At 33.8% G+C, this 12,219-nt stretch overlaps 1 pseudogene; it reads left to right on the top strand.

The window, feature by feature from the left end:
• The first annotated feature begins 371 nt into the window (after positions 1-371).
• Positions 372-12,219, top strand: part of LOC116898385 — a 43,801-nt pseudogene continuing 31,953 nt past the window's right edge.

Raw genomic sequence — 12,219 nt, forward strand, 5'->3', positions numbered from 1 at the left:
CTATACCACTCCTGGGCATACACCCTAAAAGGTGCTCCATCATATCACAAGGATACATGCTCAATTATATTCATAGAATATATTGAATAATAATATTCATAGAATATTATTTTTCATAATAGCCAGAAGCTGAAAACAACCTAGATGTCTCTCAACTGAAGAATGGGTAAAGAAATATGGTTAATTTACACAATGCAATACTACTTAGCTATTAAAAACAAGGATTTTTACAAATTTTGCAGGCTAATGGATGGAATTAGAAAATATCCTGAGTGAGGTAACCCAGACCCAAATGGAAACTCATGCTATGTACTCATTTATAAGTGGATATTAGCCACAATGCACAGATAGCCAAGCTACAATCCACAGACATGACGAAGCCTAATAATGAGGAAGGTCCAAGTAAGGATGCTTAAAATCTACCCACTCCCTGTATGAGAATGGACCACCATTTTTATTTTAAAACTTTTATTCTTTAGTGCTGGGAGAGAATATATTAGTGTTCTGTGGTTGGAAATCTAGTACTGAGAGTACAGGTTTAAAAGTCAGAACTTCCATTAATTCAAGACCTCTTCTAAATTCCTTACTTTCTTTAATGTTGAGCTTATATATGTAAAATTTCTTTGAAATAATGGAGCAAGATAGGCATTTAAGACAGTGCCTGGCATGCATTAGAATAAATAAAAATATCTACCACTTTTCTTTCTGTTTTGCAGGATTTTAGCACCAATGCGCTAAAACACATGCTTGATGAAGATCTGTGGAGTAATAATTTGTTTGAGTTGTTCTAAAGAAATTTCATTAAGTAAAACCTCATAATCTTTGTTGAATTTTCCTCACTCTGGGGATGCAATAGCTTAACTCTGGGAGCTACTAGTAGTGTAAGACATTCGAATGGATGTGGAGTATATGACTGGACAAAACGGGCATTGCTTCTAGAGGTTTGTTAGCAGAAACTGTCACTGGAGATACTGTTACTCTAACCAAAAGATCCATGATATCACACTGCAAGTCCCCTGGAAAGCCTTGTGAAAGATTAGTTTCACATTTAGAGCAGTACTACATACCTAAATGTGGAGTCCTTAGACTGCTTCATAGTAAGCAGACGCTGTCATAGGTTTACTAAAAAGGACTAACTGAATGAGAAGCATTTGTCTGTTAATTTTTTAGACCGATTATGTCATATTCAAATTTACTGTGAACCTTAATGATGCTAAGAATGTCTTTTTTCCTCCATTAACACTTGTATCAGAGAGGAAGAAAGAGATTCCATGATGTGAAAGGATCTAAGATTTTCTCAATGCTAACCTTTTCAAGCTTATTCTATAGCTGTTACAATTAATACTGCATTTTCTGCTTTCAATTAAGATTCTCACTTTAATTTTTCAACATGGTTTATTGGCTTAGGGACTCTGACCTGTGAATAGTATTTGAAATTATGCATGAATTTGTGATTTTCATGTCCAGAAAATTTTATTAGCATCTGATATGTCAGTTTGCAAAAGTCTACCTTCAATCTTGCTTTTCTACAAGTGTTCAGTCTTGGAGGTCTTTTTTCCCTCCCAAATCAATTTGTTTGCTTGTTTGTTTGTTGCAACAGGGTTTCTTTGTGTAGCCCCGGCTAGCCTGGAATTCCATTCATAGATGAGGCTTGTTTCCAACTCTCAAAGAGCCATCTGTTTCTGCATCCCAAGTACTGGAATTAAAGGCATGTGCACCATAACTGATGCCAAATTAGATTTCCAAAAATACTTTTAAAGTTATTTTATTTTATGTCTGTGGTACCTGTGGAGGCCATAAGAGGAGTCACATCCCTTGTAACTGTAGATATACGCAGTTGCAAGCTGCCTGACATGATGCTGGGTACTGAACTTTGCACTCTAGAAGAGCAACAAGTACTATTGAATATTGAACTTCCTTCACAGCTCTGGGATGATGAGAAGGAAGACGGTAAGATGGTTCCAAGAGATAATTCTAATAACCTTCCAGCTTTTGCTATAACAATGGTAACAGAGATTGAGTGGTTGCATATGTCTGTGCAGAGAGTATTCTAATCACTTATGCTTCGGATGTATGATTGTGTGAATACTAGCTTTAATATTTCCATGGATATTTATTTCAAAACGAACCACATCAAATCATATAGTGATTTTGATATAAAGTGAGTGTGAATTTATGAAATTTAAGTGGAAGAGATCTTTGGTGATAAATTATCTTGTCCCCAAACACATCTCCACATTTGCAATCCAACACAAGGACTATAGTACACACATGAGAATCCGAAATAAAAAATGTATTAAAAAATTGTAACTTTCTACTTCAAAATTAGTAATTCTGGATGAATACGACTCAAAATAACAATTTAACACGTGCAGCAGAAGTGATTCCTCATCGCTCTGTGAAGCATGCTATTTCATTAGTCAAGGCTGTTCTAAATTAATTTTGTTAAGTTTCGCGGCCAAGTTTTCTTGGTTCATATAAAAAGTGATGCTAGAAGTATTACATGGTTAACACCATCAACAGAAGCAAATATTTGAAAAGAATTAAGTAATGGTGGCTTTATCTAAAACGTTTGAGGTTTAAAAAGTTATGCAGTAACTTCCTGTAAGAAGCTGTGCCCGCAGCGTGGTGCATAGAGAAAACATTTAAATGTTTCCTGAGATCCTCGTGGCTTGAGCTTAAGTATTTACAATGTTGGAACACTGCAGTTGTAAAACCAGTAGTTGATTCCTGTTCACTACAAGGTATGTTTGTGAAACAGTCATTACTATGCTAATCTCTACTGGTCTCCATGCGATTCTGTCACAGTTGTCACAGTTGTTCTGTACAATCTCCCTCTCCTCCTTTGTACTTGACCTTGACAAACATGAGGTGTAATTGGTAACTAAAAACTCTATCTCATCTTCCTCTCTATCTGCCATCCTTGACAAGTGGAGACACAGCAGTTAAATGTTTTCATAGGCTCAAAGATAGAAGTCATAAAGTGTGTGTGAGAAGCTGCTTAATTTTGTGTTTTTAAATAATATATTGTTATAAATCTGTAAATAAATTCTTTTGTCTTTTGTATCTATTTTCTAACAAGTCTATTTTTTATTTTAATTTTGAATGAATGCTATAAAGTTTATATGCTATATTTTCATTTTTATTTTGTTCTGTGTAATTACCTAACAATCTCTGCCTGCCCACCCATCTATCTATCTATCTATCTATCTATCTATCTATCTATCTATCTATCTATCTATCTATCTGCCTACTTACCTACCTACCTACCTACCTATCGGTTAACAACTTGATTACATTTAGACCAACATAAAACCCAAATATAGAGGGCACATCTGTGAGATGTATCTGCTTAAATTGAAGATGGAAGATGTACTTCTAATCTGGATCTTGGAGAAAGGAAGACACAACTTTAGTTAGACATTATTAGAACTAATCTGGGTCACACCTCCTGCTAGTAGTTTATATAAAGATGGAAAAGGTAGCCTTTTGCTCTTTGAATGATTTCTCTTGTTCTGCTACCAAGTCTATTCTTTCACTGCCATTAAAATTTCCTTCTTTGGGATTCTATTATATAATGAAGACCACCTGAGATGTCCCCTCTTGTAGACTGAACAATTACTGGAATCTTGGACGATCCTCAAACATTGTTGGATTAGCTGGACCACAACCTGTAAGCCATTCATACATACATATATATATATATGTATGTATATATATATACACACACACATATGTATGTATGTATATACATATATATACATATATATACATATATATACATATATATGTGTGTGTGTGTGTGTGTGTGTGTGTGTGTGTGTGTGTGTGTGTGTTGTTACTCTTAAAAACCCTGACTAATGTGCAATCAATATTGGTAAGTCAGAATAAACTAAAGCAGTTTCTACTGGATTTTAGGATTGCATGTTTTGACATATGGCAACATGTCTCCACCATTCTAGTATTATCATACAAAATAGTTTCACTACATGGCAACACTTTACTGGAGATTTGCAGCTTCTTCCTTTTCACTCTATCTGTGTGAGTCATTGTGTTTTGCTTTTTTCCTGAATGTTTGGCAGTTTAAATCACACTTTAGGCATCTTCTTCAGACAGACATCTTGCACACAGTCTTATCCATTTAACACTCTTGGTGAAACTTAGTATCTTGATGGGTCATTTCTTTCAAAGTGGAGAACAGAGCATAGTTGGAATACACTAGTTTATTTTTTTCTATTGAAGAAATTCTTCTTTGCTTCCAATTTTGGAAAATTATGAATAAAACTGTTATAAGTAACCACATGCAGATCATTGTGTGGATACATATTGTCAACTCATTTTCATAGTCATACACAAAAAAGCAAAACTTCTGGATTTTATGAAACTAGCAGTATACAAAATTGTCAAAATATTTATAAAACTATGTACTCTTATAGCATCAATTGATGAGTGTTCAGGTTACTCTCTATTCTTTTCTAAATTTGGTGTTGTCAATAGTCTGGATTTTATTTATTCTAACATTGGGGAAGTCACATGTAGCTTTTGCTTCAGTTTTCAATACTTGGAGATGGCTAACCTTGAATATATTTTAATATTTTTATTTGTTATATATACATTTTCATTGATAATGTAATGCCTGGTGTCTTGGTTTTCTATTATTTTATTTAAGTCTCATTATACTTAAAATCCACTGAATTATTTCAATCATCACACACACACACACACACACACACACACACACATATATATATATGATTTCTTCATATATATATATATGTGAAGAAATAAAAGAATACATGACTAAAGATGAAATCACCTTAATTTATTCAAGTGAATAATTACTGATGATATTTTGGTGAGAAATATCTAGACTTGGAATATTTTATAGCACCTTGCTATAGTGTTAGAATTTTATAGTATACATTCATAACCTGCAAAATGATATATTGAAATATAGGTTATTTTGAAGCATATTATTATGGTTAAAGTGTTTCATTTTTATTAATTAGTAGTTAGTAACAATTCAAATATTGATTTACATATTGCCAAATGTGAATATTTTTGCTCTCTCTCTTGTGCGTGCAAGTGTGTGTAAAACTAACTTTCTACTAATTACTCTTTTTTAAAAATGTGTATAGAGGAAAACTTTAATGTTGGTGATGTCCACATACTCACTCATAGAATCAGGCTGAGAGAGGGTTTACCAATACCACATAGTTACTATGGCTTCCTAAGCAGGCATTTAGTCACTTGACAGCAAAAGGAAGCATGGAAAAATTTCATTCACTTTACCCCATATTATTAAAGAAAGCAAAACTATACCCTCTGTTTATAGTTCACTGCACATTCTAGTCAAAGTGCCTTAGTATTCTGTATGGGGCACAGAGAATAAGTACCATAAATGGAATATATCTCGTATTTCAGTGTCAAGAGTTGGGTTAAATGTGTTTCCATAGATTAGTAGTTATAAAATTTGCCACACACAAAAGTTATCTAGAAATTGTAGTGTGTATAGTAAGTAAAAAAATGAGCATGAAAGATATAGACAAAATCCTGATTTTGTATGTTAATTTAGGATACCTCTAAGGTATAAAAACTGACATGGGAATAGAGAGTAAAAGGGGAGATAAGATTTGGAGTGCAGGTAGAATAACCAGAAGATTAAGATTAAAATTATGAATCTTTATGAGTTCATGATTTCTGTATTTACATAAGTACAGAAGACAAATTGTTCCAAATGTGGTCATCACAAAAAATTTAATTGTCATCCATAGTAAAATAGAAAAAAATTAATGAAACAATTATTACTAAACAGAAAAGCTGTTCATTGTCAAATATACTTTTTGATTTCCAAGAATAATTGGTGGTTGAAATAACTATCCATAGAAAATAAGTGTCATCAACTAACATACTTAGAGAAATTTGAAACTTTTGTGTTGTAGCAGGACTCCTATAACGTAATTTTGATTCTTCGGGTAGTTTCTATGTTGGTTTCCAAAGGTTCAATATTAGACATTTCATTGCTCTAGGGAACTGCTGTGTTTTAATTTTAATTAAATCTGAGACATTGGAAGTCACTTTTTTCACTCTAGTTGTTAAAATGAGATTGGAAAAACAGTATTTGTCTGAGATTTTTGCCTTACTTCAGAGGGACGGCCTGGGATTCCCCACAGGAAGCCACAGAGGTTGCTGCAGTAACAATGTCTCTGTTCTTCACACCAAGTGCTTCAGAATAGACAGTACTGCGGCCATTGCAAGTCCCCTAAGAATGCACTATATACAACTTGGCTCATTTTCCAATCACGGTAGCCATGCAGTCACATTTAATACATAATTTTTCTATAATTTATCCATTTGCATATTATATATGTAATCTTTGAATTAAATTTCAGAATGGTCAAAATATGTACTACTTTTATTTACAAATTTTTGTGTATGATATATTATTATACTATACACAGCTGAGTTTCATCAAGCATGGCATACTTATTGCTAAGATTTCTAAGTGTTTTGATCTCAATAATTTCATGGAGTTTGAAGCTTCATTCCAAAAATAGCAAGATAGAGGGGTAGTCAAACTTTTATTCTTAAAACTTTTTAATGTGGCTCATAGAGAATTCGACAGTTTTTTCTCAAAAAGGGATGTTACAAAAAAATCAAGATTGACCCAAAAATTCTTGCATGATTAATTGTCTTCTTGTAACTTTTTTCAGTATACGTTGCAATGCTGTAATGCCCCCCACTATGAGTCCCTCAACAAAGGCCAACTCATGTGATACTCTGATTTTATCTTATAGCTCCCAGACAGTGATGCGAATAAAACTTCCTATGTATAAAGCACTCAGCCTCGGGTGTTTGATTATAGAGTGAAATGTATAAATATACATATATATGTATATGTAGATAGATAGATAGATAGATAGATAGATAGATAGATAGATAGATAGATAGACTGGCCAAAAAATTTTTACTAGCTCATTGATATGTCCATTAAGCAATAACATAAAATCAACTAATGGGATAGTTATGGGTACAAACAAAAGAAATAGGTGTCAAAAGGTAAAATAACTTGTTAAAAGTCATTAGCTAATTACATTTGTGCTGATTAATATGGTTGAAATGATCAGATGTTGTACTCTTGCATTCATATGTAAGATAATTCTAACAAAACAATGGAAAGCTTCTGAACACTAAACCAAAATTTATTTTATAAGCTTAAAATTTTGTGATTAAGTTTTATTGCCTTCATGTTATACAATATCTATAAACAATGTAATATCTCTTAAATTTGTAGTCAAACAACTGCACAACTCAATATTTTTAAACATGCAGAAATGTATGAATTCTTCCCTACAATATTGGGACATTTTTTTTTTTTTTCGGAGCTGAGGACCGACCCAGGGCCTTGCGCTTGCTAGGCAAGCGCTCTACCACTGAGCTAAATCCCCAACCCTGGGACATTTTACTCTTAACATTATAATTTATCTTGAATATTTTTTGGAAAATGTTTTTATATGAATCTACAAAAGAACACTTATACTTTATTTCTCCCAGAACAATGAATATATTTAGATAAAATTTCTAGAGATAAACATTGACTTAATATCTTCTATAATGGTATATGTTATTTAAATTGTAGAATAAACAAATGTAAAATAATAAGTTTATTTTAATTTGGAAAGGTATATTGTATTATATAAGCAAGGTATTTTTAATGAAAAGCAGAGTAAGGACTCCAAAACATGATTTGTCCACCTCCTTAGAAATGATAATGCATTTAGTTACAGATAATGCAAAAAAATTTCAGCATGTTTTTCTGAATGAGCAATGACAATATTGAAACACAGATATAGTAGCTAGTGTACACTACTAGTTTTAAAGACTCTCCATTGTCATTCTAACTTGCAAAGATTTGTGATTTCTGATGACATTAGAAAATATGATAGTTACCAACTGGGAATCTGTATGTCTAATTTAGGTATCATTACCTAAATTTCCGTTATGATCAAGAGAGGATCATATTGTGCATGTGATGAAGGAAAACATAAATGACCTTATCCACACTCATTAGTGAGAGAAGCACATGTGAAGGCTTAGCAATAGTTGATACAGGCGAAGCCTGTGGAAAATGAGCTCTAAACATTTTCTTGAAAGTGTCGTAATTTCTTTTCTTCTAGATAATGAATGCAGTTTGTTTGAAAATGTCAGTAATTTAATATCTCCTCTACCACATTACTCTGAAATTATTTGTACAGCGAAAAATATAACATGATTCAAATTATCCATGTTATTTACCTGACTTGTAAACAGTACTGTCTGAGGGTTATGCTGCATTACTGATGAAGTCCAATTACCATTAATGCATCAGGGTTGCATTAAAATAAAGAAAAATTAAATAAAAGCCTTTGAACTTATTTAACCAAAATGAGTCCAGATTTGAATCGCTTACTTCACAATCCCTGTGTCTTTCCTCCTTTGTCTTTGTGCTGCATGATTATGAATCTTTTTCTCCCTCTGTCTGTGTGTCTATCTCTATGTGTGACTATTATATGAGCCGTGTGTGAGAATGAGATTGGTACTTGTCTATGTGTGTGTGGTGTGACAGTTTTTTGCATGTTTGTATCTATAGCCTTCTATCTATTTATTGAATAGTATAGGAAGCATCATTTTGAGAAGGAATGGATACTTTAGAGAAAAATTTAACAAGTTTTATAGGAGGTTAAGTCATTGTCTTGAACTCATCTCAACTGACTCAGACAACAAACATCATTATTTATCAACAATAAACACAGGCAGTTGCTTTTAACCCTTACGATAGGGTGTAGGATACTTCTTTCAAACTTTCCATTGGCTGCTTTCAGCAAATAATGCACACTTATTACTCAATTTCAGGAGCATGGAAGATGGTAGCTATGCATTAACTTATGGTCACAAGTACACTGCATGGGAAATTCAAGGCAAGTTGATTGGTTTTTATGATGTTCTCCTAAAGGCAGGTTAAATGCAATTTTAAGTTGTAAGTGACATCAATATTCAATTATCAATTTTGGCTCTGAGATGCAGCAAAAGCCCCAGTCTCTTAGAAAGTAAATGGCAGTGTCCTAATGGGTCATTGCTATAATACTGAGTTGCTTCATTTGACACTGAAGTTTATATGCGTAACAGGAACTAAAAGGTGTTTCTAAATTAACTTAAGTGGAATTGAGAGTTAGCTGCCATGATCTCATATGTATAAACATGGTACAACTTATTTAAACTGGACAGAAAAGAATGTTCCAGCATTTATACTTTCAGGTAAGAAATGTTTCATCTGTCCGTATAAAATAGCTCAGAACAAAATACAATAACAATTAAGAAAATTTATTTCCCCGAAAAAAAATCTAATGCCTTAAAAGTGAAGAAGCAAAAGGCAAATTCATATATATGGATATTTGTGTTTTAAACTATAATATATACATATAATAAATTTATTAAATATTGGCAAAGACATATGTTAAAAAGTTTTACGACTTAAAAATAACTCATTAATTTATCAGCAAAACCATATTGGTCTCATTGCAGTTTCAGAACCTTAGGTGTAAATTGACTGTGAATAAGGTATGTGAAGAAATCTGGAGAAATGGTTTCATGGATCAACAGGTACTCCCTTGGATAACAAGGGGCTTGTTGTGAAAACCAATTTATGCATCACATTATAAAGTATCTGGGGCTAAGGTTACTAGAATTTGCCATGAAGTTTCTTCACACAGTAAATATTTCAGGCTATTCATAAAATCACAAGGTTTCAAGTGACTACTAAATTTGCTGTCATGGTACCAAAGGAGTCACACATTAAAATCACCTGTAATGAGAGGCTCGGTCAGAGTCTGACAAATATAGAGGCAGACACTCACAGCCAACCATTGGACTGAGCTCAGGGTCCCCAATGGATGAGTTAAATAAGGGACTAAAGGGGATATAGAGGTTTGCAATCTCATAGGAAGAACAAAATTATCAGTCAATCAGAACTCCAGAGCTCCCAGGGACTAATCCACCAACCAAAGAGTACACATGGAGTGACCCATGGCTCCAGTTACATGTGCAGCAGAGGATGGCCTTGTTGGAGATCAATGGGTCTTTGTCCTATAAAGACTTGTTGCCACAGTGTAGGGGAATGCCAGGGCAGGGAGGCAAGAGGGAATGGGTGGGTGAGCACCCTCATAGAAGCAGGGGTAGGGGAGAAGGGATATGGGTTTTCTGGAGGGGAAATCTGGAAAGGAGATAATATTTGAAGCACAAATAAAGAAAATACCCAATAGAAGAAAGGGAAAAAATACAAAAAACAGATATCAGGCTAAAGTTGTCTTCAAGTCTGTAGATTGACAACTCCTCTTCTAAAGTCTTTTTGTGTATTAACAACTATCAGTTTGGAATCTGGTATAATTTTTGATGGCAGCAGACTTTTGTCCCATAGTTTTGCATAATCATTAATACTTAATGCTGATGTGTCCATAAGAGAATGGAATACTTGACAGAATACATATTGGTTAATGAAAGGATCAGTGATGACTTTTCCACTTCTGCCACTGGATGATTCAACCACATGGCAGCCAATATAGTGGGAAAGGACTATATTCAGCTCCTAAGAAAGTGGTTGAAATTTACATAATTAACATGGCTGTTAAAATTGGAAAATCCTGCAAAATACATCTGCCTTGGTCACTCTCAGTCATATTTGATAAAAATTAATTTGTCAAAAATTAATAAACTGATAATCTACTGGAGCTCAAGTTTTAGTTTGCTTTAAATGTCCCTTATTTAATAAATAGTAATTTTAAAAAGACTTTGTGTATAGGACTCCATCTGCGCAAAAGTTCAGACCAAGAATTGCTAAGTGGAACTTTGTAAGATTGCACAGTATATAAAATTGTTAACTGGGTGAAGAGAAAGTCCAGAGAATGGGATAGAATCTTTGTCAGCTATCCATCTAATAAAGGACTCATACACAGAGTATATAAAGAACAGCAATAACAAAGAACCAAATTAAGAAATGGCCCTTTCCAAAATATATATGCCTGGTACCTGAAAAGAATTTGCAAATGAAGCAATAATAATGAATAAAAAGTTGTCTATAAAGAAAAAAGTTCATCATTGGTAAATTTTAGGCAAATGCAATCAAAACAAAGCTGAGAAAACCTTAGTCAGAACAGCAAATTCAACAAAGCAGCGGACAGCAAACGCTGGAGCAGGTGCAAGGAAGAAGGAATCCTCTTTCACTGTTGATTGCAAACTGGTGGTACCACTATGAAAACCAGCCTAGAAAATTCTCAAAAAGCCAAATATTAATGCAACATATGAACATACGGCACAGCTATACCACCCGTTGACATTTGCAAGAGGACTAGACATTGTACTCCATGTATATTGCTCAGCCATGTTCAGTATGTTCATTCATACTAAATACAGTATTTACTTTATTAACCGGTGAATAGACAGTGAAAATGTGGTACATACCCACTTTGTAATACTATTCAGCTATGAAAAATATGAAATCATGTACTTTCCAAGTCAGTGGCTGGAACTGCTAAAGGAGATAATGAACGAAGTAACTCAGAACCAGAAAGTCGAGCATCCATGTTTGCTCTCACGGGAGACTCCTAGCTCCAGCTCTTCAGAAAGGAGTACACATCCTGGAGGAATTGCAGACGCCAGGGAAGGAAACGTAGACCATTTAGATGTGGAAGGGTGAGAAGTGATAGAAAGGGGGAAAGCGATTGGATCAAGGGAGCGTGAAAAGGGAAGCTCTAATTATGTGAGCTCTAAAGTGTGAGAAAGGAAGGATATAAATACCAAAAATGTTTGGAGGACAAAATAACAATAAGGCTGTCTGAAAATTTTCACAATAAATTATACTATCAAACCTCATAAACACCAACTATAATACACATAACACTATATAAATAAACATATATAATTTAGGCACAATTGTTCATTTGGGATGGCAATACTCACTTAACAAAAATGCCAACACCAGGCATAAGAAACCCTCCATTGAGTTGTTGGTCAGCACTGTTTAAGACACACACAAAACATTATAGATTATTACCCTTATTGGCCACTCATTGATGGCTGTTCTATAGCTAGATACCATGTACTTCATAGCACCTGAGGATACTGACATGGAATTGACCTGCAAGCTTTCTTCCTGGGACAAATTTTTGTGATACTAGCAGTGATACC

This window comes from Rattus rattus, chromosome 4 (assembly GCF_011064425.1).
Source record: "Rattus rattus isolate New Zealand chromosome 4, Rrattus_CSIRO_v1, whole genome shotgun sequence".
NCBI lineage: Eukaryota > Metazoa > Chordata > Mammalia > Rodentia > Muridae > Rattus > Rattus rattus.